This window comes from Diabrotica virgifera, chromosome 1, assembly GCF_917563875.1.
Source record: "Diabrotica virgifera virgifera chromosome 1, PGI_DIABVI_V3a".
NCBI lineage: Eukaryota > Metazoa > Arthropoda > Insecta > Coleoptera > Chrysomelidae > Diabrotica > Diabrotica virgifera.
Genome location: NC_065443.1, coordinates 152,756,879 through 152,782,417, shown reverse-complemented (window position 1 = coordinate 152,782,417; position 25,539 = coordinate 152,756,879). Strand labels below are relative to the sequence as shown.

At 31.2% G+C, this 25,539-nt stretch overlaps 1 protein-coding gene across 2 annotated transcripts in view; it reads right to left on the bottom strand.

Moving 5' to 3' along the window:
- The window catches only part of LOC114327783 (tyrosine-protein kinase Src42A), a 460,643-nt gene that overhangs the window by 191,364 nt on the left and 243,740 nt on the right, over positions 1–25,539 (bottom strand). The window contains exon 1 of one of the 2 annotated variants that reach the window (XM_028276490.2): positions 6,326–6,541. The exons of the other annotated variant lie outside the window; for it this stretch is intronic. The gene's annotated coding sequence lies outside the window, so the exon portion shown is untranslated. Of the gene's footprint in view, positions 1–6,325; positions 6,542–25,539 lie in introns of those variants that run through there. 2 annotated transcript variants of the gene reach the window in all.

Genomic DNA, 25,539 nt, shown 5'->3' with positions numbered 1-25,539 from the left:
TGCAATGTTTAGCACTCCATAGGAGCGTTAAAAATGCTACTTTAAAGCACTAGTGCTTTAAAATTTTTAAGGCACTGCAGTTAAAAGTGAATTGTCAAATTGTGAAACGTCAAAATATTTATATTACATTTATTAACATTAATATTAATAGTACAACTTGCGCAATTTGAAAAAGGTGGTTTAAAAGGTTTTTTAAAATTTAATTTAAACTGTATTATTGCATTTTTAACACGTTTGTAGAAAAAACAAGTTTATGTAACGGTATAATATTTTCGCTAAGAATTCCCTCAAGTGTAGACAACCAGTTCTACCTTTTACGGGTCATACGTTTCATGGTTTCAGCAATTAACAAAAATATTGTATTTTATAAATTTATAACGTTTGTAGAAAAAATATTGTATGATATATGTACGTGTTAAAAAGTGCATTTTTAAGGCACTCATGTGAATTGCAAACTTTAACATGGGTGCCTTAAAATTGTACTTTTAACACTTATATCATAAATAACTATTAGAGGGTTTGATTCTAAGTTATACTTCTCATAATTTTGATAGAATGGAGATCAGTTTGTTATATAATATCCTACTACAATTTCCCACAAGAATAAAATTTGATATCTTATAGATATACCCTATTCCACGAACATACGACTGTGTTGGATTATCTCGACAACGAATATTTTATTGTGCAAAATATGAAGAACGAAAGTAAATTGCAAATTACATTGTTGTTTATTGGAATAATTATTAGAGCCATTTACTTTTGTACTTCTTATGTTGCACACTAAAATATTCGTTGTCGCGATAATCCAAAACAGTCGCATATTCGTGGAATGAACCATATCAAATTTCTTGCAAATTATTCAGACCCAGATCATACCGACTGATAAATGTAAGCAGGTATAGAAAGTTCACAAATATAGTGCCTACATTAGCCGAATGGCCGCTTAAAAATTATAGTAAAGTAAAAAAAAGTAATCCTCCCATATACTTCTATTGATGGAGTTGTCACGACCAACTTAAATCCTAATTACATATGGGATATCTCGTACAAAACAAAATTCGTACTGCCCTTGGACTTAGCATGGACCTTTTAGAAGTTAAAGCTTCTTAAAATATCGCTGTGTTTAGTGCTTGGTTTACCGCTTACCACAATAAATTATTATGCATAAGTTTAGGCACTATTATTGTTAACCTGGTATAGTAATAGTGACTACTGGGGGACACTAAACAACTTTCAACTGTAATATAGTGTTTTATGATATCAAAAAGGTTAAGACTCATTGTTGCGGATGGGAAAAAATGACTATAGACATTAAAAACGTGGGGGGCTATAAGGTCGTCAAAAAGTTATTTATGTTGGAACTATAATAACAAATAAAGCAACATTTATTCAAGGTTCATTCTTATCTCACGTTCCATGTATATCATAGATCTGGACATTAAAATTATTCAATGGTAGAAAATTAAACACATTTGACAAAGCAGGGTAGTGAACTGAGAAATCAGGTGTAACATTTTATCAAAACTTTCAAACATTATACGGTGACACACACGAAAACTGGGACACATAATGATTACAGAAAAATTGTTTTGAAATAATATGAAATACCGAACCGTGAATAATATTTCTACAGTTTTTATTCGTAGCATCACGATTTAAAATTTTTTTTGATAATATGTAGTAAATATATACACGGAAATAGTATATTGTGCAACAAGTGCAGAAAGGTACTAATTTCTCACGAGTTTGAAAAGTTGCGGTACGAGCGCAAGCGAGTGCCGCAATTCAAACGAGTGAGAAATGACCTTTCTGCACGTGTTTCACACTATACTTTTTCTACAAGCACAGTTTTTCCTAAAAATAAAAATCACAATTTCCAAACGACGATTAATTATAATAGGTACCTATGTGATACATTTTAAACTGTATTTAATTAATACCTACTAATCAATTTAAATTCCTTATACCTAAATAAATTGCACAGAAATCAGTTAAAAAATTAATGCACTGCCTTAATTTGTTTAAATTTAAACAATTATTACACATTATTGACATTATATTTATGCAGTCACGGATTTACACAAAACCTACTTCATTCGACGTCTCTTGCACAGGTTGCTAAATCCTTATTGGTTATTTGATAATTATAAAATGTTTAATAAGAATAAAATTGTAAAATAAAACAGTTGTAACATCCATAATTTAGTTTCTATGCTATAGTTAAATATAATAATTGTCTTATAGGTTATATATTTGTCTAAAGTTTAACCACGGATGTAAACAGAATGTAACGTTACTCAGAATGCGGTAGTCCACGGATGTAAACAGAATATAACGTTACTCAGAATGAGGTAGTCAACTGTGCAGAAAAGAACTTTGCGGCACAGAAACGTCACTTTGCGGCACAGAAACGTCACTTTTCTGCACACTAATGTCAAATATCTTATACTGTGAGAAAATATCAAGTTTGCTAACATAAAACCGTGCAGAAAAGTGCACTTTGAATAGTGGTTGTAGAAAAAAATTAAAACTATTCTAATGTTTCGAGCTAGACAGTGATTATAAAAAGTGAATATTTTCAAAACATATTTTAAAAACTGTATTTCGGTAGCAGGTATAACGGTATTTTGGGAACGTTCCTTCATTTTTAGTTTTTCTAATTTGTAGTAGTATTTTTGTAATATAAATGGTTAACTTCGATTGGACGACCACAAGTAAGCCAAAAAAACAACTATTCAAAAAGTTTTTCTATCATCCACATACATAGAAGAATGGAAAACTAACTAAAATATTTCATTTTCACTTTCAATATAACGTATTTTTTCGTTAGCTCTCACAGCATTTTCCACAAAAGTTCACTCACTTTTATAAATGATAAATACGCTGGGGTGCAAAATTAACCGGACACTTTAAAAATGGGTCAGTTTTGATGTTTCGAATTGCCTAAAGCTGTTGTCCGATTTAAGTGATTTTTTAACATATTATAGCTTTTATTCTTTAGCATATCGTTGTAATAGTACTGTTGCCAAACAGTTAAATTTTCATTGTATACCGGGTGCACCAATCATACTGTGTTTTTTTCTTAAAATTTCTCATCACCCTGTGGAATATTCTAGCATTTATAAAATACTGAAATTAAAATCCAACTATAGCCTCATGTTTTCTTAACATTTTGGTTTTTTGATTCGTCCGCTTACATTAGATTGTAAAAAAGTTACGTACTTTAACAACTAGCCATGCTTTTCATCAGGGTTGTTTCGTTTTAAACATTTTGTTTTAATCAACTGTTTTAAACATGTTTTAAACATTTGTTTATGTTTTAAACAGTTTTTGTTTAAAACAGTTTAAAACATGTTTAAAACACTTAAATTAAACAAGTGTTTTTTATTTTCTTTATTAATATGTATAATGAACATAAAAAAAAATTATTAAATACATTACATAAACTTTTTAACATACATATTATTTATTAATTAATAATCGGAACACAGAAAAAAAATTGGAAAACTTAAAACATTTTGCATAAAAGAGTTAATTAATTTCTCAAAACTGTTTCAGTCTCATAGTAATATTGTAATCTAAATCATCAAACTGATCAGTCACGTCATCACTGATGGAATTAAGTTCTTTAAAAATTGAAACCAACTTAGAAGCTTTGACATTGCCTAGTGGGCCTAGCCGATTACGTAGTTTGGAATGGTAAACCGTATGATGAGAAGAGCCTTTCTAAGTTGGCTGACGATGCAATAGCTCTGTGAAGCTGTTGAGCAAGTTTCAATACTGTAGTATTTATATTTTTGTTAGAATGCCACCATACCAATGGTTTTACATTCTCAATTAGATGTTTAGAAAACATATATGGTTTAAATAAAGGGTACACACTTTGCCTGGTAATAATAATAATAATTGAAAATGCTTCTGGATGATAATTTATAATGGATGGATGATAAGTTTATTTCCACTAAAGCGATAATCAAGCAAATTTGCCAAAAAATGGGCTGGGGTCACCACAAAATAACTGACAGTAGACGTTATTGCAATAGGTAACTTCTAATGCGAATTTATAAATAATAAATAGTCTGGGATTCGCCAGGCAATTTCTTATCTATTATTTAGTAGAATAATAGATTAAACACCTTCAATTAATGTTATGTTTAAGAAAATATGATTTAAACAATGTTTTCTTCTAAGTTTAATTTGTTTAAAATATTAAATTTAAAGACAAAAAAAAACATGTTTAAAGCAAAAAAAAGGTTTAAAACAAAAAAAACATGTGTTTTAAACAAGTTTTATTTGTTTAAAACATACAATCTAAAAACAAAAAAAAACATGTTTAAAACAAAAAAAACATGTGTTTTGTAAAATTAAAAAACATGTTTTTTGCAACTCTGCTTTTCATCAATACAGGGGGTTTTTAAATAAGTGTGGCAAACTTTAAGGGGTAATTCTGCATAAAAAAATAATGACAGTTTGCTTTTTAAACGGTATGTCCGCAAATGCTTCGTTTCCGATATATGGGGTGTTGAAATTTTTCTTACAAACTGACGATTTATTTATTGCTCTAAAACTGGTTGAGATATGCGAATGAAATTTGGTCGGTTTTAAGAGGTAGGTATTGCACATTTTTGTCATACAATTAAGAATTTAATATTCACCATTGGCGCGCAAACGGCTAATATGATGGCTCATATTGCCCGTATGCGCGCCAATGGTGAATATTAAATTCTGACTTGTATGTTAAAAAATGTACAATAACTACGTCTTAATACCCACCAAATTTCATTGGCATATCTCAACCGGTTTTAAAGCAATAAATAAATCGTCAGTTTGTAAAAAAAATTTCAACACTCTCTATCTCAGAAACGAAGCATTTGCGGACTCAAGTGTATAAAGCAAACTGTCGTTATTTTTTCATATAGAATTTACCCCTTGAAGTTTGCCATACTTATTTAAGAACACTCTGTATTGATGAAAAACATGGCTAATTGTTAAAGTACCTAACTTTTTTATGGCCCAACATAAGCGAATGAATCAAAAAACGGAATGTTGAAAAAACATGAGGCTATAGTTGGGTATTAATTTGAGTGTTTTATAAATGCTAGAAAATTCCACAGGGTGATGTGAAGTTTGAGAAAAAAACACAGTTTCATTGGTACACCCCGTATACAATGAAAATTCACCTGTTCAGCAACAATATTATTACGGCGATATTGCTAAAGAATAAAGCTATATAATATTAAAAAATTACTTAAATCGGACAACAGGTTTAGGAAATTCGAGACATCAAAAATGACCCATTTTTAAGGTGTCCGGTTAATTTTGCACCCCAGTGTACTTATAAGCTCCTTGATCCATACACCAAAGTATTATAATTTCATCATTGGTAAATAAGTAACAGAAAGTAATTAAGAAAAATACAATAATACTTGGTCATGTATTGAGAAGTGAAAGATATGAATTATTGCAAATCATATTGGAAGGTAAAGGGCAAAAGATCAGTAGGAAAACGCCAGAACTCGTGGTTGAAAGACCTGAGGAGGTGGTTTAACCGCTCATCCACAGAAATTTTTCGTGCAGCAGTTTTCAAAGCTACAATTGCCATTTGGATCTCCAACCTTCAAAAGGAGCCGGTGCAACAAGAAGAAAAAATAAGTAACAAAAATGTTAAATTGTTTGTTTACAGAGGTCTGTTCCATAAGAGATTGGAAAATACCAGGGATATATTCTTAAAAATGGCTTTAGCTGGATCAACCCTAAAAGAAAATCTCAAAGAAGCAAAAGACAACAAAAAAATAGAAAAGAACTAGAATAAAGCCGATCATACATAGAAATAGAAACGGCATATATGGGTTTTGTCTTAATGCCAAATCTGCTTTTTATTTAACTTATTTGATTTTAACTTTCAATGCATAAAAATAAATGATTTTTAGGCCATGCTTATCTAACATAAATTTATAAAATTGTCATGTATAAAACTTAGTCAATTAGTCGCACGTAAAGATTATTAGTAACTTCAATTAAAAAATGTAAACAATAGAAAATCTCTATTAGGCAGTCACCAAAATATTGTACTAACTAATATTACTTCAACATGAATAAAAAAATGTGCTTAACTATTATATTGTTTGCTTTAGTCTCAGGTATTTTAATTTCTTTTAGTATTTAATTGTAGGCAAAAACCAATTTCTTTTTAATTTCTAGTTACTCGAATCTCATCTCATTTAAGATACTCTTGGTCCGGTCTGTCAAATCAGGTCAGAACGAAAGTTGGTAATCAAAATTTCTTTGCTGAAATCCGCTCTACAAAACTAATTCAATTTACCTAAACGTGTGTGCGTATGCCCAGCTGCTGTTATCCAAGCGATTTACTGCAAAAAAAGATCACACAAATATCGTGTACACTGTAAAACACTCGCGAATGCGATCGTACTAACCTCAAAACGTTAACTTGTGACTGACTGGGTATGTTACCGCGGATAGTGTAATAGCATAGTTGACGGTGACAGGTAAACTCGACAACTGATCTACTGATTGTGTATGTCGGTTTTGCTGCGCCTACAACCACTTTAGCACGCGAGATAGGCAATTGTATGATGGAAATGGTGGGGTCACCAGATCTTCTGCTCTCGTTGCCAGTCTTTGTATACAGGACGTCTTCTTTTCCGTCCATTTAGAATTACACTAGATGTTTTAAAGTTCCTAATAAAACCGCTTTATGTGTATATTTTTCAATTAGATCAATGGACAGAAATAATAGGGATACTAATTATTCTTCCCATATCGAGCACAAAAATAAACGAAGCTACAGACTGGGACAAATTATCAATACACACCAGGGCTCTGATTCTGAAGCTAGGACAAATAATCCCGGACAACAAATCCCCACAAATTATCCCTGGACAAAAAATCCCCGGACAAAAAATCCCCGGCAAATAATCCCCGGACAAAAAATCCCCACCAAAACCCCGGACAAATAATCCCCACAAATTTTTTTGGACAAAATATCCCCACAAAAAACCGCGGACAAATAATCCCCACAAATTTTTTTGGACAAAATATCCCCACAAAAAATCCCGGACAAAAAGTCCCCAAGAAATATTTGCTGTCGAATAGTTCTCTAAAAGTTTTCCGGAAATTTTAACAAATTTCGAATTCCAATTCCATGCTGAAAACTTTAAATTATGCATGACAAAAAAAGTGTGAGTTTTTTCAAAAATCGTGGAAAATATGGGGAATGAGCTAAGGCCCCGTTTTCATGACAGGCGCTTAACGCGCGATTGCAACATACATTTTACTTGCCAACGCGCGTCTTAATGACCTAAAACGCGCCTAAGCATGTGAACGGTTTTCAATAGGGCTTTTCATCGATTGCCATTTGTTTCGAACTTCTGTTAAATGCCGTATAATCCTTGTATAATATCAATAATATACACGGATTATACGACATATGACAGAAGCTCGAAACAAATGACTGTGAATGAAAAGCACTATAAAATGTATGTAGTTAAGCGCCTGTCATGAAAACGGGGCCTTAGCTCATTCCCCATATCTTCCACGATTTTTGAAAAAACTCACACTTTTTGTCATGTAAAATTTGAAGTTTTCAACATGGAATTGAAATTCGAAATTTGTTAAAATTTCGGGAAAACTTTTAGAGGACTATTCGGCAGCAAATATTTCTTAAGTAATTTTTGTCCGGGATTTTTGTGGGGATATTTTGTCCAAAAAATTTGTGGGGATTATTTGTCCGGAATTTTTTGTGGGGATTTTTTGTCCGGGGATAATTTGTGGGGATTTTTTGTCCGGGATTATTTGTCCGGGGATTATTTGTCCGGATCCCTTGATTCTAATTCAAATTTCGACTCAAAACAAGTCGCAATCAATATGGCGACGTTGAAATGCGACTGCGAGCCTTGTGGATTTTAGTTGAACTAACGAAATGATGTCACTAAATAGCGACTTATCGAAATTAATTGTGACACCAAAAAAGTGGTTGATATTATAATTTCGAGACGAAATTATTGTGACACGGACATGAATGAATGGACGAAAGCGAGGTTAGGTTTAGTTAGGAGATGTGTTTTGTTTGTTTCTTGCAAGGAAAACTAAAGCAAAAGGTATTAATATGGCTGGGTTTTATGGAAATTTGTTGGTTTTGGAGGAATTAGATATAATAGTATTAAATTAGAAATATAATAATTGAGAATTTCCACAACGTGAATTATCAACACAATGAAAGATGTAAGGTAATAATCTGAAAAAATTAGTATAAAACAAGGAAAATTATGTACCAGCTATTTTATTGTTGGACATGCTGGAATCAAATCTTTAGCTTTCATATGTTAGTAATATAGCTATGCAAAGTCCTCAGAAAGTGTGCTATTTGGTGTATAAACAAATTAGCGCCCCGAAATCTTTTTTTCAATTATTGCTCTGTAACTCAGAATATTTTAACGTTAAACCAAAACACTCACATAAAAATGTACCGTAATTTAATTCTGCACATAGATATTTTTTCCGATTTCCTTCGGCGGAAATTTTCCTCGAAAAATTCGGGTTTTCCAAACAAAATTTTTAATTTTCAACTAAAATTTTAGGGAAGGAATTCATCATCATCATCATTCTCTTTGCCTTATCCCTATGCGGGGTCAGCTTCCCTAATTGCATTTCTCCACACAATTCTATCTTGGGTCATATCAATGTTAATCCCCTTTACCAACATGTCCTGCTTTATCGTCTCCCCCAGGTCTTCTTTGGTCTTCCTCTCCTAATCCTTCCAGGAATCTGCACTTCAGCTATTCTTCGTATTGGGTGATTAACGTCTCGACGTTGAACATGACCAAACCATCTTAACCTATGCTCTCTCATTTTTGCATCAATTGGTGCCACACCTAGACTTCCCCTAATATACTCATTTCTAATTTTATCCTTCTTTGTCACTCCACTCATCCATCTAAGCATTCTCATTTCCGCCACATGCATTCGTTGTTCCTCTTTCTTTTTCACTGCCCAACATTCAGTTCCGTGCATCATAGCCGGTCTTATGGCTGTTTTATAGAATTTTCCCTTCAGCTTCATTGGAATTTTTCTGTCACACAACACACCACTCGATTCTTTCCACTTCATCCATCCAGCCCTAATTCTACTGCATGCATCTCCATCTATTTCTCCATTACTCTGTAATACCGATCCTAGGTACTTAAAACTATTCCTTTTCACAATCATTTTACCATCCAAAGATACCATTTTATTTGTAGTAACTCGCATCTTTAAATGAACATTCCAAATACTCTGTTTTTGTCCTACTAAGTTTTAAACCTTTTTCCTCCAGAGCTTGTCTCCACTGTTCCAGTTTTTGTTCTAAGTCTCTTTCACTATTTCCTATTAATAAATAAATTATTAATAGGAAGGAATTATTTATCAATAATTAAATAACTTGGTGACATAAATCTTTTTTGTTATGAGTGTCTTGAGGATATCAAAAATTTGTATGTACAAAGAGGACCGGAATAAAAAGGTAATGGTTCAAAGATTGAAATCCTGTTTTTCTAACTCTGTCGCAAATGCCGGTCAAATTTGACCGGTTATACTTGAAACCACTCCTCGAAATTCAATTTTTTTTTCTTCGAAAAGGGCACAGAAGCCGTGCCCTTCTCAACAGCGTTAACTTAATTTAATTTAATCTAATATTTTCTAAGGGGTTCTATTTATTTATAAGCCAAAAAATTGTTTCTTTATAACATTCCTGAGACTGCTCAAATAGTCCAATTTCAATTCTGTAAAGTACGTTGAATATGTATAGTGCTTTTTTTATACGAAAATCATAGTTATTCTGGTGTATCATAATCTTTCTGGTTATTATTTCGACCGAAATTTTTTAATTAACATTTTATTTATTGTTAGATTGTCGCCGGCCTCCTGATATACTTATAATCTACTATAAAAAATCTTTCATGTCATCAATTTATTTAATTATTGATAAATAATTACTGCCCTAAAATTTTAATTGAGAATTGCAGATTTTTTTGGGAAAACTTTTGGGAAAAAAGTAAAATTTTTGTTGAAGGAAATCGGAAAAAAAAACTTTGTGCAGAACTAAATTACGGTGAATTTTTATTTGAGTGTTTTTGGTTTAAAGAAAAAATCCTTAGAAGTTACTAATTAAAAAATAAGAAGATTTAGGAGTGCTAATTTGTTTATAAATAAAATAACACACTTTCTGCCGACTTGCCATACCTTACTAATATATGCAATCTTAAGATTCGATTTTAGCAATAAAATAGCTGGTAAATAACTTTTCTCAAAATGGCATTTTTTCGATAATTTTCCCAGACTATTAACAAGTGTTGCGGTGGTTGCGTAGCCAATAAATCCAATAAACCGGAGCGCCAACTCAAATTTTGAACAGTGTCAAAATGATAACGTTAATATCCTCAGTTGTATTTAACTAATATCGAAATGAATAAGAATCGCTATAAATTGCGACCATCATGGCGGAGTTGAAATTATATTGCGACCTCGAAATGAATTAGAATCAGGCCCCAGGAAACAAAGCCGACAAAGCTTTTGAAAAATCGAAAAACCACTGGCCGCTATTTTTCAAGTGGAATATCTGGACGAAGTCAATAGAAAAGGCGTACCATCACGTGAGTATCAACATTTTTATTACGTCATGGATTTTTCTTAACATTTAAGCAAATAATGCCTGGTTGCACCAACAGATCTTAAGCTCCAGCTTAGCTAAGCTCTACTTATAGATAATGCCTCCTTGAGTATCACTTACGTTGCACCATAATTTTCGTTTTTTACCTTATTCTCAATCATATCTATTACTGCATTATTGCCTGGTTGCACCAACAAATCTTACGCTACAGCTTAGCCCAGCTCAGTTTACAGATCCATAATTTCCGATTTTTATCTAAGCACGTCTTAATAGAGACCACGTTTAAGATGCAATCCACGTGGCAGTCCATTGGGGCAAGCTGAAAATTGATCTAAGACTCAATTGTGCAACGCGAATGTTTAGTAACCTGAGCTTAAGACAGGCCTTAAGCTTAAGATCTGTTGGTGCAACCAGGCAGATGATGTGTTTATTGTAATATATTATAATTATATTATATTAATTCTTATGTTATTCTCGTCTTAAGCTTAAGATCTGTTGTAAAAAATTACGCATTATAGATGAATAGAAAACGTTAAACAGACGATTTTTTGGAAAATACTTGCTCTTTACAACGAGATTTTAAATTAAGTACTGTTTATAAACAAAAAAGTTATTACAAATTAAACCCGAAAGCAATCATTTTTGGTGCCACAGTAGTATGCGGTATACCGTCGCGTTTCTGCTATAGCTTGCGGTCTACCGAAGGATGTCTGTATTATATGTATTACAGTACCGGCAAAAAAATCTTAACAAAGTGAATAAGACGCATAAATCAGAAGAATTATTATTTTAATTTTACAAATTAATACTTTGTTATATCAATTTACTATTTTAGTTAGGAATAAACCAATTTTGTAGCTTTTCTTTTTTTGTGTAAAGATTAAAACGGCGCAGATAATTTAATTGTTGATAAGGCGAAAAATGGTACTTTATTCTGCATCAATTATTTGTCAGTAAATGAATATTAAAAATGAATATTCCTTTTTTAAAAACATGAAAAATTAAGACCTTAGGAAGAGATTCATACCAAAAGAGTCCTTCTAATAATTGACAAATCACCTGTACAGCCATTTGAAAATTATCTTTTTTTCTAAAATGGGATAAACAAATACACTTTGGGCCAAAATTAACCGCCCATCTTAAAAATGGGTCATATTTGATGTCTCGTATTTCCTAAACATGTTATCCGATTTAAGTGATTTTTTAAACATTTTCTTGTCTTATTCTTAAAATGTCTTATTCTAACATACTCTTATTCTTTAGCAATATCGCATATCGCTGTAATACCACTGTTGCCAAACAGGTAAATTTTCATTGTATACCGGGTGTACGAATCAAGCTGTGTTTTTTCTCACAGTTCGCATCACCCTGTGGAATATTCTGGCATTTGTAAAATATTGAAATTAAAACATAACTGTAGCCTTATGTTAAAAAAGTTAGGCACTTTAACAATTCGCTATGTTTTCATTATTACAGGGTGTTTTTACATACGTAGGGCAAACTTTAAGGGGTAATTCTGCATGAAAAAATAATGACAGTTTGCTTTATGAACGTATGTCCGCAAATTATTCGTTTCCGATATAGAGGGTGTTGAACTTTTTCTTACAAACTAACGATTTATTTATTGCTTTAAAACCGGTTGAGATATGCAAATAAAATTTGATGGGTTTTAAGACGTAGTTAATGCACATTTTTTTAAAAACAATTAAGAATTTAATATTCACCTTTGTCGCGCATACCGGTAATATGAGCCGTCATACTAACCGTATGCGCGCCAATGGTGAATATTAAATTCTTAATTGTATTTTGAAAAAATGTGCATTAACTACGTCTTAAAACCCACCAAATTTTATTTGCATATCTCAACCGGTTTTAAAGCAATAAATAAATCGTTAGTTTGTAAGAAAAATTTCAACACCCTCTATATCGGAAACGAAGCATTTGCGGACATACGTTTATAAAGCAAACTGTCATTACTTATCCCGTAAAGTTTGCCATACGTATGTAAAAACACCCTGTATTGATGAAAAACATAGCTAGTTGTTAAAGTGCATAACTTGTTTATTATCCAACATAAACGAATGAATCAAAAAACAGAATATTAAGAAAACATGAGACTATAGTTGGGTTTTAATTTCAGTATTTTACAAATGCTAGAATATTCCACAGGGTGATGCGAACTTTGAAAAAAAAACACAGTTTGATTCGTACACCCGGTATACAATGAAAATTCACCTGTTTAGCAACAATGTTATTACAGCGATATTGTTAAAAAATAAGGCTATAACCTATTTAAAAAATCACTTAAATCGGACAACAAATTTAGGAAAGATGAGACATCAAAAATGACCCGTTTTTAAGGTGGGCGGTCCAGAGTGTAGAATTGTTTAAAAACTACTCAACCGATCGATCGGGCCCATTTTTTGCACATATTATAGTAACTGCATAAAAACTCACATTATGAAATGTGTTTTAAATATTTTTTTCTACAACCGTGTTAAAAATGCAATTTTTAGCACTCCATACGAGCGTTAAAAATTATACTTTAAGGCACTAGTGCTTTAAAAAATTTTTATGGCACTGCAATTCGTATTGACCGTATAGACAATTTTGATGTAATGTCAAAAAAATATAAAAATGGAATGTCAGTAAAGTTCAAGTAAAAGTTTTGTAGATATTGTCCTGTAATTACGTTTGTAGAAAAAATATTGTATGATATGCGTGTTAAAAAGTACATTTTTAAGGCACTCTTTTTAATTGCAGAACTAGCTATCGCTCATTCTGCAAACTTTCACATAAATAACTATTATTTTATAAAAAAATTGGAAAAAATGCTTACTTTCGGGTTTAATTTGCAATAAACATTTTTTAAATTAAAAAATCCCATTTTAAGAGCAAGTATTTTCAAGTCGTCTGTTGAACATTTTCATCAACAATGTATAGTTTTTTCACAGTATTGACGTGAACGAAAAAGTCGTTTATTTTGCTTAAATGTTGATAAAAAACCACGGCACAGTAAAAATTTCGATATCCACGAGACGGTTAGCCTTTTCTATTGAATTCTATTTGATAGTCCAGTTGAGAAACAGAAGCCTGTAATTTTTCGATTTTTAATCCTGGGGTAATAGAACTTCTAAAGTTCATTAAATTAAAAACAACATAACATCCACGAAAGCTTTTTGTATTAAGCAGAATGAATAAGAAATGTGAAATCATACAACCTACACAAATTTGGAGACATGTATGTGTTTAAGTCACCCTTCTCTAGAAGTCTTATAATATTTTTAAACTAAGATACGTATTCGGAAAGTACAGAAAAAATCAAAACATCGCCATCGATAATGCTGATAGAAGAACGAATAAAGAGAGATAGGAAATACCCAAATTTCAAGAAATCATCATCATAAGTGGCTCGACAATTCGTTGTGGATATTGACCTGCTCGCAAAGAAGTTGCCAATCCTGTCGATTCCTGGCAACTTCTCTCTGACCCTTAGAGTCTTTACGTCTTCTTCCACATCCAAATTTCAAGAAACAAGTTACTTAACAAAAGTATCCTACAAAACAATTATTATTATATCAAAAAAGTAAAATAATAAAGATCCCTCTTCAGGTGATAGGCAAAACTTTGATTTTTTGAAATGGGAAAGTACATCATGTGATAGCTCATTTAAAAGTTTGAAATACTGATTACAAAAATGTATAATACTTTAATCCTTTTTAAGAGCATAGGCGCAAAATTTCGATCGAATTGTTTTTAAACGCATTCATTTTTTTTTCGAATCCTGAGAAAACTAATAAGTATTTTTGAAAAATTTGAACGCAGAATAAAAGATTACATTAATACCGAGGGCTGAAAGTCCCTTAGAATAAACAAAAATTTATTTTGAATGATATATTTGAAATTAAAAATCCGACTTAATTTTCTTTTTTTTTTCACCTATGTCACTTATTAAAATAATCATTATATAAGTTCTCAGGGACTTTTAACCCTCGATAATACTGTAATATTTCATTCTGCGTTTAAATTTTTAAAAAATACTTATTAGGTTTTCTCAGGATTCGAAAAAAATAAATACATTTCAAAGTAATTCGACCGAAATTTTGCGCCTATGGTCTCAAAAAATGAGGTGTCACATGATGGACTTTGCCATTTAAAAAAATCAAAGTTATCACTGTCACCTGAAGAGGGACCGCATAAAGTTCGAAACATTGATGCTATAATATACTATGATTATTTTAAAAATCGACCTGCCCGAGCGTTTTGCTTATGTGCTAAAAATAAATAAGTTAGTAAGGGTGGTAACACTTATTCCAGCGCACTGTATAAATAAATTGTTAACTTTTGACAGCTAAACTTGATCTGTATCAACCAGCCGAGAAAACTGGATTTAGAAAAGTCAATTTTCGAAAAATCCTTAGAATGGTAAGAGAGAATAGGCATTTATTTTATGATTATCAGGACGAGTGAGACAAAACTGATCCTATCTGACCAGAACTGTTTACATTAGCTATAAAGAATGTTTTCAAACAACTGGAATGGGAAATAAAGTGTGGACAGAAGACATTAACAGAAGTTTTCTCAGTTACGTAACGTAACATCGAGTAGATGGAATCTATGATAAAATAAGTATCAAAACAGAAATTCAACTTAATCCAAATAATAAAACCACACAATACTGCGAATAATATAAATGTCGGGCAAACCAAAGTTCTGGAGGGCTCAGCTATCGCCTATATAAACTCTAACTATATAGGGGTCTAGGACGTTTCATCGCCGCCAGTTCATCGCCGCCGTTTCGATGCCGCCAGTTCATCGCCGGCCGATTCATCGCTGGCCGATTCATCGCCGGCCGATTCATCGCCAGTCAGTTAATGGCTAACTCATAATATATTTCCGAGTTTTCGGCCAATTTTCGACAGTTACATTTATTATTTATTTTTAGTATTAATTAGGAATTCTAGGAAATGCGAGATATGACCATTCTCGTTGCCATACTTAATCTTTTAATAAACTTTTAAACTTTTATAATATAAAATATAATTTAACACTACAAATTTAATACTATTTAGTATCAAATTTTGGGGAAGGAGAAATAGAACAGTAAATTAATATAATAATATTTTTATCTTTTTATTTGTCATAAGTTTTGAACTGAATTTAACGTCGTGTCGTGTCATCTCCCATAATACAAAATCAACTGACTAACTGGCGATGAACCGGCGGCATCGAAACGGCGGCGATGAACTGGAGGCGATGAAACGTCCCATTCCGCTATATAGTATAAGGGTGTGCAGAAACTCTACCGACAAACCAAGACAGGAGATTCCTTAGATAATTTTAAGATATTTTAACCCAATTCACCTAGTCCGAAAATGCTTCCTAAGAGAGCTACAGCTCTTTGAAGATGGCGTCTTGTAATTAGTTTTTCTTAAATAACTCCAGAACGCTTCTATTCAGAAAAACGAAAATTGGTAAACACATTATCTTCCAGAGATAAATCGACTTCATGCATTGCGAATTTCTAGTACCGGTCATAGGCGTCTGTTTTGGGTAGGGCAACAGTTATTTTATCGCATAACTCTTAATAACATAAATCTTTAATTTTTAAGCATTTTTTACTCTGGATTATCAAATTGTAAGGTATTCTACAACTAAAAGGTACTCTTGTTTTAGGTCGATAGGATACACCGTTTTCTAGAAAAATCGATTTGAAAATTTTTCTTTTGTTGAATTCCCAAAAAAAATAAAATAATAACTATTTAGAAATCCGAAAACTGGTACGTTTATTTACATTTCAGAGATGAATTGATTTCATTAATTGCGAATTTCTAGTCCGTTTTGGATAGGTCAACGGTTATTTTATCGCATAACATTTTTGTCTTTAATTTTTAAGCATTCTTGACTTGAGATTATTAAGTTATGAGGTATTCTAGTACTAAAAGTTACTCTTGCTGTAAGTTGGTAAAATACACCGTTTTTTTTTTTAATTTTTATTCAAATTCAAAAAAACGAAAAATTTTCAAATCGATTTTTCTAGAAAACCGACTTAAACCAAGACTACCTTTTAGTACTAGAATACCTCACAATTTAATAATCCAGTGTCAGAAATGCTTAAAAGTTAAAGACAAAAAAGGTACGTTATAAAATAACCGTTGCCCTACCCAAAACGGACGCCTATGATCGGTACTAGAAATTGCCAATGGATGGAATCGATTTTCTCTGGAAGAAAAATATACGCACCGATTTTCGTTTTTCTAAATTGAAGCGTTCTGGAGGTATTTAAGAAAACTAATTACAAGGCGCCATGTTCAAAGAGCTCTAGTTCCCTTAGGAAGCATTTTCGGACTAGATGAATTGAACTAAATTGTCTTAAAATTATCCGAAGAATCTCCTGTCTTCGTTTGTCTGTAGAGTTTCTGGACACCCTGTATAATGAAGGACAGAAAAATTCCTATACGTCTGAAAAGAAAAATATACGATAACTGTATTACCAGTAGCCACAAGTGAGCTAGAAATTATAGCTTTGACAAAGAAGTCAGCGTATAAACTAAGAGTTACTCAAAAATCGTTGGAACGAGCAATGCTGGAGAAATATCTTTAAAGAGAAAGAATAAGAAACGGCAGGGGATAAGTAGTTGGTCAAAATGTTAGTCTTCAATCAAACGTAATAAAATGGGGACCACGTTTGATGAAAATTAATTTTGGAAGAGCACCATTAAGATTGGTGGAAAATATTCGAAAAATAATTGGGACAGGAAAAACACCGAAATAATGTGCGGGGGGATAAACGAGTGGACACAGAAAAAATGATTAGAACAATCACATTAGTAAGATGGCGCACACAAGAGTCGTTAAAACAACAAGAAATAAATCGCCAAGTGGTAGAAGAAGTATAGGTCGGCCGCGCAATGTTGGAGTAACAATCTTCATAAACGCAGCAATTTGCCAATAAACAAGCAAAATTGCTAAGATAAAGCAAGACGAAGAATAATCATTTAACACAAAATGATACAAAATGGGACAAATAATATATTGACATATATGGGGATTCAGGGGAGAAGTATAGTCCAGGGCGCATCTGTTTTGAGATAGACGTTGAAAGATGACTCAATTTTTTTTGAAGAAATTGCTTCAAAATAACTCAAATAATAATATTTGAGTTATCCTCCCACTCAAAATGGTCCGGAACATTGTTTAAATAATCAAAATGTCAAAATATGAAGGAAAAAATTCGATTTTTTTATTGGTTTTTTGATTATAACTTTAAAACTTCTAATTTCTGAGAAAAGTTGTACTGACATAAAAGTTGCGTAATTAAATTTCCTGCAATACAGAATTGGTTAAAAATTTAAAAAATAGTCACCCTTGTTGCAAAATAGCAATAATTGCGAAAAAACCATACAAAAAGAAGTATTCGCATTTTACGTTTTTCAACAATTTATGCTACACTTAGGACCTTCATATTTTACCCAGAAAAACTTTATGATACAGTAAAACAACACTGTAAATTTCACAATAAAACACTGAAAAACGTTTGTTTTTCTATACTTCCACAAAATTTATTACAACTATGTTATTACTACAGCTGTTTCGGCAAAGTGCCTTTCTCAAGTGATATATTTTACAATGTGTTTGCCTTTTTAAGTCTTTAACTGAAGAGGTTGAGGAGTGGGGAGCTGTTTGTCTCGAGTTGGTCATTCAGAATTATATCTGTATTTTTCAATTTATTAATTTCCATTGATTCTAAAAGTGATAGCTTAAGGCCTTTATTTTGAATATGTAGAATTTGAAACTCTTCATTGAAAGAATGATTATGATCTAGAAGGTGAAGTGCGTATGTAGAAGTGTCTGTTTTTCTATTGTTGAAAGCCCTTTTGTGTTCTGCTATCCGTTTGTCAAAAGTTCTGCCAGTTTGACCGATGTAAGTTTTCGGACAGTCACCACAAGTTAGTTTGTACACACCACTCTGTAGTTGCTTTCTCTTTCGGCTTTTATTGTTTTTAATATGTTTGCTTAAGTTGTTGTTAGTTCTGAAAGCTGGTGTTATTCCTTTCTTTTTTATGTATCTGGCTATTTTTGTTGTTATTTTGCCAGTATATGTGAGAGAGCAGATACATAAAAAAGAAAGGAATAACACCAGCTTTCAGAACTAACAACAACTTAAGCAAACATATTAAAAACAATAAAAGCCGAAAGAGAAAGCAACTACAGAGTGGTGTGTACAAACTAACTTGTGGTGACTGTCCGAAAACTTACATCGGTCAAACTGGCAGAACTTTTGACAAACGGATAGCAGAACACAAAAGGGCTTTCAACAATAGAAAAACAGACACTTCTACATACGCACTTCACCTTCTAGATCATAATCATTCTTTCAATGAAGAGTTTCAAATTCTACATATTCAAAATAAAGGCCTTAAGCTATCACTTTTAGAATCAATGGAAATTAAGAAATTGAAAAATACAGATATAATTCTGAATGACCAACTCGAGACAAACAGCTCCCCACTCCTCAACCTCTTCAGTTAAAGACTTAAAAAGGCAAACACATTGTAAAATATATCACTTCAGAAAGGCACTTTGCCGAAACAGCTGTAGTAATAACATAGTTGTAATAAATTTTGTGGAAGTATAGAAAAACAAACGTTTTTCAGTGTTTTATTGTGAGATAAAATGAACTTCCATCAAGTAACGGTCGAATCCATCAATTACTGTAAATTTCATTAAGATCGGTTTAATAAATTTTGCAATCCAGCTTTCGCAAAAAAAAAAATCATTTTTTTTAATGTTGCAGGACTGAAAATAAAGCAGAGAGCAAGTTGAATTTTTTTTTGCTTATAGAAGTGTACTGTACCTTTTATTTGCAATTTGCAAAATTAAAATCGATTTATTACCACGGCGTCAGGAATTTTTTTAAATAAACATTAATTTTTGGTGCTACGCGCAGGACAGCGGTGTTCAATTCACACAAGTTGATTTCCACCAAAATTTCTTCCAATCTTTATCTAATATATTATTCTCTTACTCTATATTTTGTTGTCTATTTTAATTCCACAAAAATCAAACTAATTTTATTATTGTTTGTGAAATATTGTTTAAACAATTGCATATGTTTAAAAATAATAAACTTTTATTCTCTAAGTTAAAATATATGAACAAAGAAAGTTTTTGCTAAAAAAAGTGTTATTTCAAAGGATAGAGTATGTGTTTTTATTTTGCAATAAACAAATTTATTTATTTATATCGAAATGTAATAAAAATTAAAATGTATCAATTATTATCAAAGGTCATTGGAATGCCCAATCAGAGCAAAGTATCCGCTGTCCTGCGCGTAGCACCAATAATTAATGTTTATTTTAAAAAATTCCTGACGCCGTGGTAGTTAATCGATTTTAATTTTGCAAATTTCAAATGAAAGGAACAGTACACTTCTATATGCAAAAAAAATTTCAACTTGCTATCTGCTTTATTTTCAGTCCTGTACATTATGAAAAAATGAATTTTTTTTGCGAAAGCTGGATTGCAAAATTTATTTTGCAAAATCTATTGAACCGATCCTAATGAAATTTACAGCGTTGTTTTATTGTATCATAAAGTTTTTCTGGTTGAAATATGAATTTCCTAAGTGTAGCATAAATGGTTGAAAAACGTAAAATGCGAATACTTGTTTTTGTATGGTTTTTTCGCAATTATTGCTATTTTGCAACAAGGGTGACTATTTTTTAAATTTTTAACCAATTCTGTATTGCAGGAAATTTAATTACGCAACTTTTATGTCAGTACAACTTTTCTCGGAAATGAATACTTACCGAAAAGTTATAATCAAAAAACCAAGAAAAAATCGAGTTTTTCCTTCATTTTTTGACATTTTGATTATTTAAACAATGTCCCGGACCTTTTTGAAAGGGAGGATAACTCAAATATTATTATTTGAGTTATTTTCAAGCAATTTCTGCAAAAAAAATTGAGTCACCTCTCAACGTCCAAATGTACTAATATTTTTACAGATGCGCCCTGGTCTAGTAAGGAAAGCACAATAAACAAATACTAAAAGCTTGATAACAAAAAATAATTGAATTCGAAATATAGTAATATCTACTTACAATAATCATACCAAATTCGAGCCAATATTAACACATTACTGCATATTTATTGCTGCATATTTAAATTAAAATAACATTTGTTGCGAATAATAATAATTTTACATTTTTTTGTTTTATGTAATCGGAGAAACCGTGTTTTGAATAATATACTATGAATACACTATGAAGATGATGATATCAAAAAATTCGTTTGTTTTAAAAAAGTTGCATAATATTATTACACAAAAGCTTCTGACCTTAAACATTTTTAGTTTCACGATTCTAAAAACTCGACAAAATAATAAGCAGTGAAAGACAAAAAATAAATATATCGTGTCTTTGGTTTCGACTGTTAACTACAAATGCAGATTCCAGGTATAACAATTATGTAATCTGTAATGTATTATTTTTATTCAAGGAATTCTATGTTAAATGTTTTAAAATATGTTGTTTTCCACGAATTTTGATATACATATCTCAATGTCAAGGCTCAAAATCTCAGTAAATCAACCTATGTCATCATATTGACTTATACTTTGTACTATTTTTAGTCTAGGTGCCAAATAGAGGTCCCCGTGGCCTTTTCGCTTCTGAGGATCAAACCCAAGTATTTCTTATTTCCATGGACTTTTAAACAAAGTTTGTTAAATTACGTTATATCTATTTGCGTTAAAGTTATACTCGTTTGAAGTCATAATTTTCTTAAAACATTTATAGTCCAGGGTAATAAGCATTTTCTCGGGACACTCAGGTAGCTGACTACTTTTTTAGTTATTGTAGACCTATAGGAAGAAAACCTACCGGTTTCCTGCCTAGAGTTCGCGTCCTTTTTTTAATTATTAACAATTTAGTGCAAAAAACGCGATTTTCTCGATTTTGTTGCACTCCATTCAAAAACTAAATAGTTGACATAAAATTACAAAATTCGGTTTTTTAAAACATTGAAAAACCTTCAAAATGCCGATTTTTTAAAGTTAAAAAGTTAATTTTTTGCTACGCAAACTGCAAAATAAGTGAAAATCGTTACTTTTTTAGTACTTTCACTAAAACTACCTTAGAACTTTAGTGTTTCACCCAAAGTTGGATATTGGGGTACTTAACAAACCCTCGAAATTTGAGACCGATCCATTAATTAGTTTTAAGAGTTATTCTATTTGTTTATACCAGAGACCTTTATTTTGCAATAAGATAAGACAGAAAATAATGAAGATAGAGCAATTCTGAGTATGCCAAATGAAAGTAGAAGAGTGATAGTATCAAAATGTATTAAAAAAATATAAAAAAATGATTAACGTAGTCAAAAATCCTAATGCCAAATTTTGTAGTTTATAAACATTTAGAATAACTTATTCGAAAAGATAGTATTTTAACACGAATTTTCAAATAAAAAAAATTAGCCTGGGCTCATTTGGGACAAAGTTAGCCGTATGTTTTTTTTAATTCACAGCTAATTTGTTTATAATAATTAAGGAATCTCATTAATGCCATTTTAAAGAAGGGGATTTGTATTTTTCTTAAAAAATTTGCACAAACATTATACCTTCACAGCACCCTCTACGATTATTCAAAAATGTAGTGCAAACGATTACTAGGGGGAACCTACAAATCCAGCGAGTTAAAATACCGAAAAAGCAATTCAAACGAATATAATTTGCTGTATCTCCGGATCAACTCAATGGATTTTAATCTTTCTTTTTTTAGTTGGTATGTAATTTTTACGTACATTACAAATATGCAATTTGTTTATAAATTTATTAATTAATAAACAGTCTAATTTGTTTAAACAGTTCTTGAAAAAATATCTTTTTTACAAAAATCTATTTTTTTAATCATAGTATCATTAATGATCACAAAAAAAGTTAAAGAACACTTTAATAAATAAATGATTTGTATTAGATAATTATTTATTGAAGATAATTTATTTGTTAAAGTATACCTTAAGTTTTTCTATGATTAATAGGGATAGTATGATTAAAATCATGGATTTTTGGGGAAAAATTATTTTTTCAAAAATTGTTTAAACAAATTAGACTGTTTATTAATTAATAAATGTCTAGACAAATTACATATTTGTAATGTACAGAAAAATTACATACAAATTAAAAAAAGAATGATCAAAATATATTCAGTAGATCCCGAGATATAGAAAATGATAGTAGTTTTAAGTTGCTTTTTTTAGTTTTTGAACTCGTGCATTTGTCGGCTTCCAGCTCCCCCTTCAATTACCACGACTAGTCACCAGTTAAACTACATTTTTAAAAATTCGTGTAAAATAACCAGCTTTTGTAATATGTAAAATGACTTTTTTTACAGACAATATTTTTAAAGTTATTCTAAATGTTTTTAAACTACAAAATTTCACAAACTTGGCATTAGCATTCTTGACTATATTAGATAATCTTTTTATCGTTTTTTTGTACATTTTGATAGTATCAGTTTTCTACTTTCATTTGACATACTCAAAATTGCCCTATCTTCATTATTTTCTGTCTTATGTTATTGCAAAATAAAGGTTTCTGGGATAAACAATTAGAATAACTCTTCAAACTAATTAATGGATCGGTCTTAAATTTTGAGGGTTTGGTAAGTACCCCAATACCCAACTTTGGGTGAAACACTAAAGTTCTAAGGTAGTTTTAATAAAAGTTATTAACAAATAACGATTTTCACTTATTTTGCAGTTTGCGTAGCAACAAATTAACTGTTAATTTTCAAAAATTGGCATTTTGAAGGTTTTTTAATGTTCTTAAAAAGGGGTGCAAAAAATCGAAAAAATTGCAATTTTTGCTCTAAATTGTTAATAATTAAAACCGGACGCGAACTCTAGACAGGAAACAAGTAGGTTTTCATCCTACAGGTATACAATAACTAAAAAAGTAGTCAGCTACCTGGAACTTTGAGTGTCACGAACATGGTCTATTTCTAGCTTATTACCCTGGCCTATTATACTTTAATTAACAGTAATGATAGAAGAACTTAAAAAACAATTTGAGCTTAGAAAAATGTTCGTAGCTTTATTTTTGGCCAAGATATAGATTATATTAATAGCGCACTCTGAGGTGCAAGATCGGCTCACAGCGAAAAGTATCGCGCGCGAACCTCCTGACACCAATTAATTTATATGTGTTGTCACGGACCCAGGCCGGCCCTGTCAATTCGGGAACCTTCTGGGGCCATACTGTCTGAGATCCTTTCTGCGGGCGAGAGAAATTTGTTTACGATCGTCGTATCTAGAAGAACATCGATACACCTTTTTTATTGCTCTGTAAATAATATGTACTTCTCGATGTTTCTGGAAATCAGTAGACTAATTGTATATAACTATATAAATAGACATTTTTGAGATTAGAGTTCAGTGGTGAATTTAAATACGTCGCGTCGGTGTATTTTGATATGTAACGAGTGCGGTATATTTTTCAATTTGTAATTAGATAAATTAGATTTGGTGTAATAAATAAATTAGATATCGTGGTTTGTAAAATAAAAGATATAAATTCATTGTTTTTCATTTGTTTAGGTAAGTTATTAAAAATAAATAAAGTAAACTAAGATTAAACTTAGTGCTAAAAGAACATAAACTAAATCAGTAAAGTCAGTTTTATAACAGTGTATACGTTTTCTTCATTTTTCATTTGTAAAGATCATAATACAATTTTATCACATAATTCTTATAATTAAGTCATCATAAAGTACCTCTTATCAACTTTCATTCTATTTACTTTCTCTTCGTTTTTTGTACTAAATGAAAAAAAACATGAAAAATTAACATTTTAGAAATATAATTTAAGAGGAAGTTGTTCTTATTTAATAATACTATTTTTACGTTTTCTTTCATGCATCTGCATCGAGATATATAGGAAATCTTAGCTTTTTTACATCTACATAAGTTTTTAGAGCAATTTTTACAGTTACATGGTGGTACTAAGTCTGTTCTTGGAAGCATAAAATTAAAACTTTTTGGGGTTTCATTATCTGTGAAAAGTGAATCGAGTTCTTTTGCAGCATCATCATTGCATATAAAACGAGCATGTTATATGGCGGCGTACACACAATTGATGTGCCTTGATAATGCTGCCAAAGAACTGGATCCACTTTTATATGCGTATCATATACATAGATAATGAGACTCTGAAGCTCCATAAAATTTTAATTTTAATGCCTCAAAGAACAGACGTACCACCATGTAACTTTAAAAATTGCTCTAAAAACTTATGTAGATATAAGAATACAGATCGATTATTGTTTCCAACACTTTATTTATATGAACGATTACAAACCGATTAAGTCGGTCTGTATCCTTCATACAGATAGGTACCCCACGTTGCTTTCGAGCAGGGATATCCATGTCTCCCTTAAAGTTAACCCTATAAGATCATCCTAGTGTCGTTTTAAAATTTAATTATCACATCTAAATCATGTTACACTACGGTTTTATAAACACAAAAGTGGGCTACAAAATAGAATGTTTCACTGATGATGATCTGGAAGATCGAATACGTTCTGGAATTTTTATAATCCATTTTGATGATTGTTTAAAAGTTTTTTAATATAACATATATCTACCATTATACACACGAAGCTTTTGCTTCTTTTTAAGTTTTTTAATATATTTTTGTATTAACTTTAGTAAACATTGTAGGTACTTTAGATTATCGCTAGGCACTTTAGAGTATCGCTAAGTTTCTTCTCCAAACCATTTCCTATATTTCGAGTATATCAATTATAAATGATTAAATATATTATGGGGTGTAAACCTCAAAATAATAACAAATTAACATTTTGCAAACT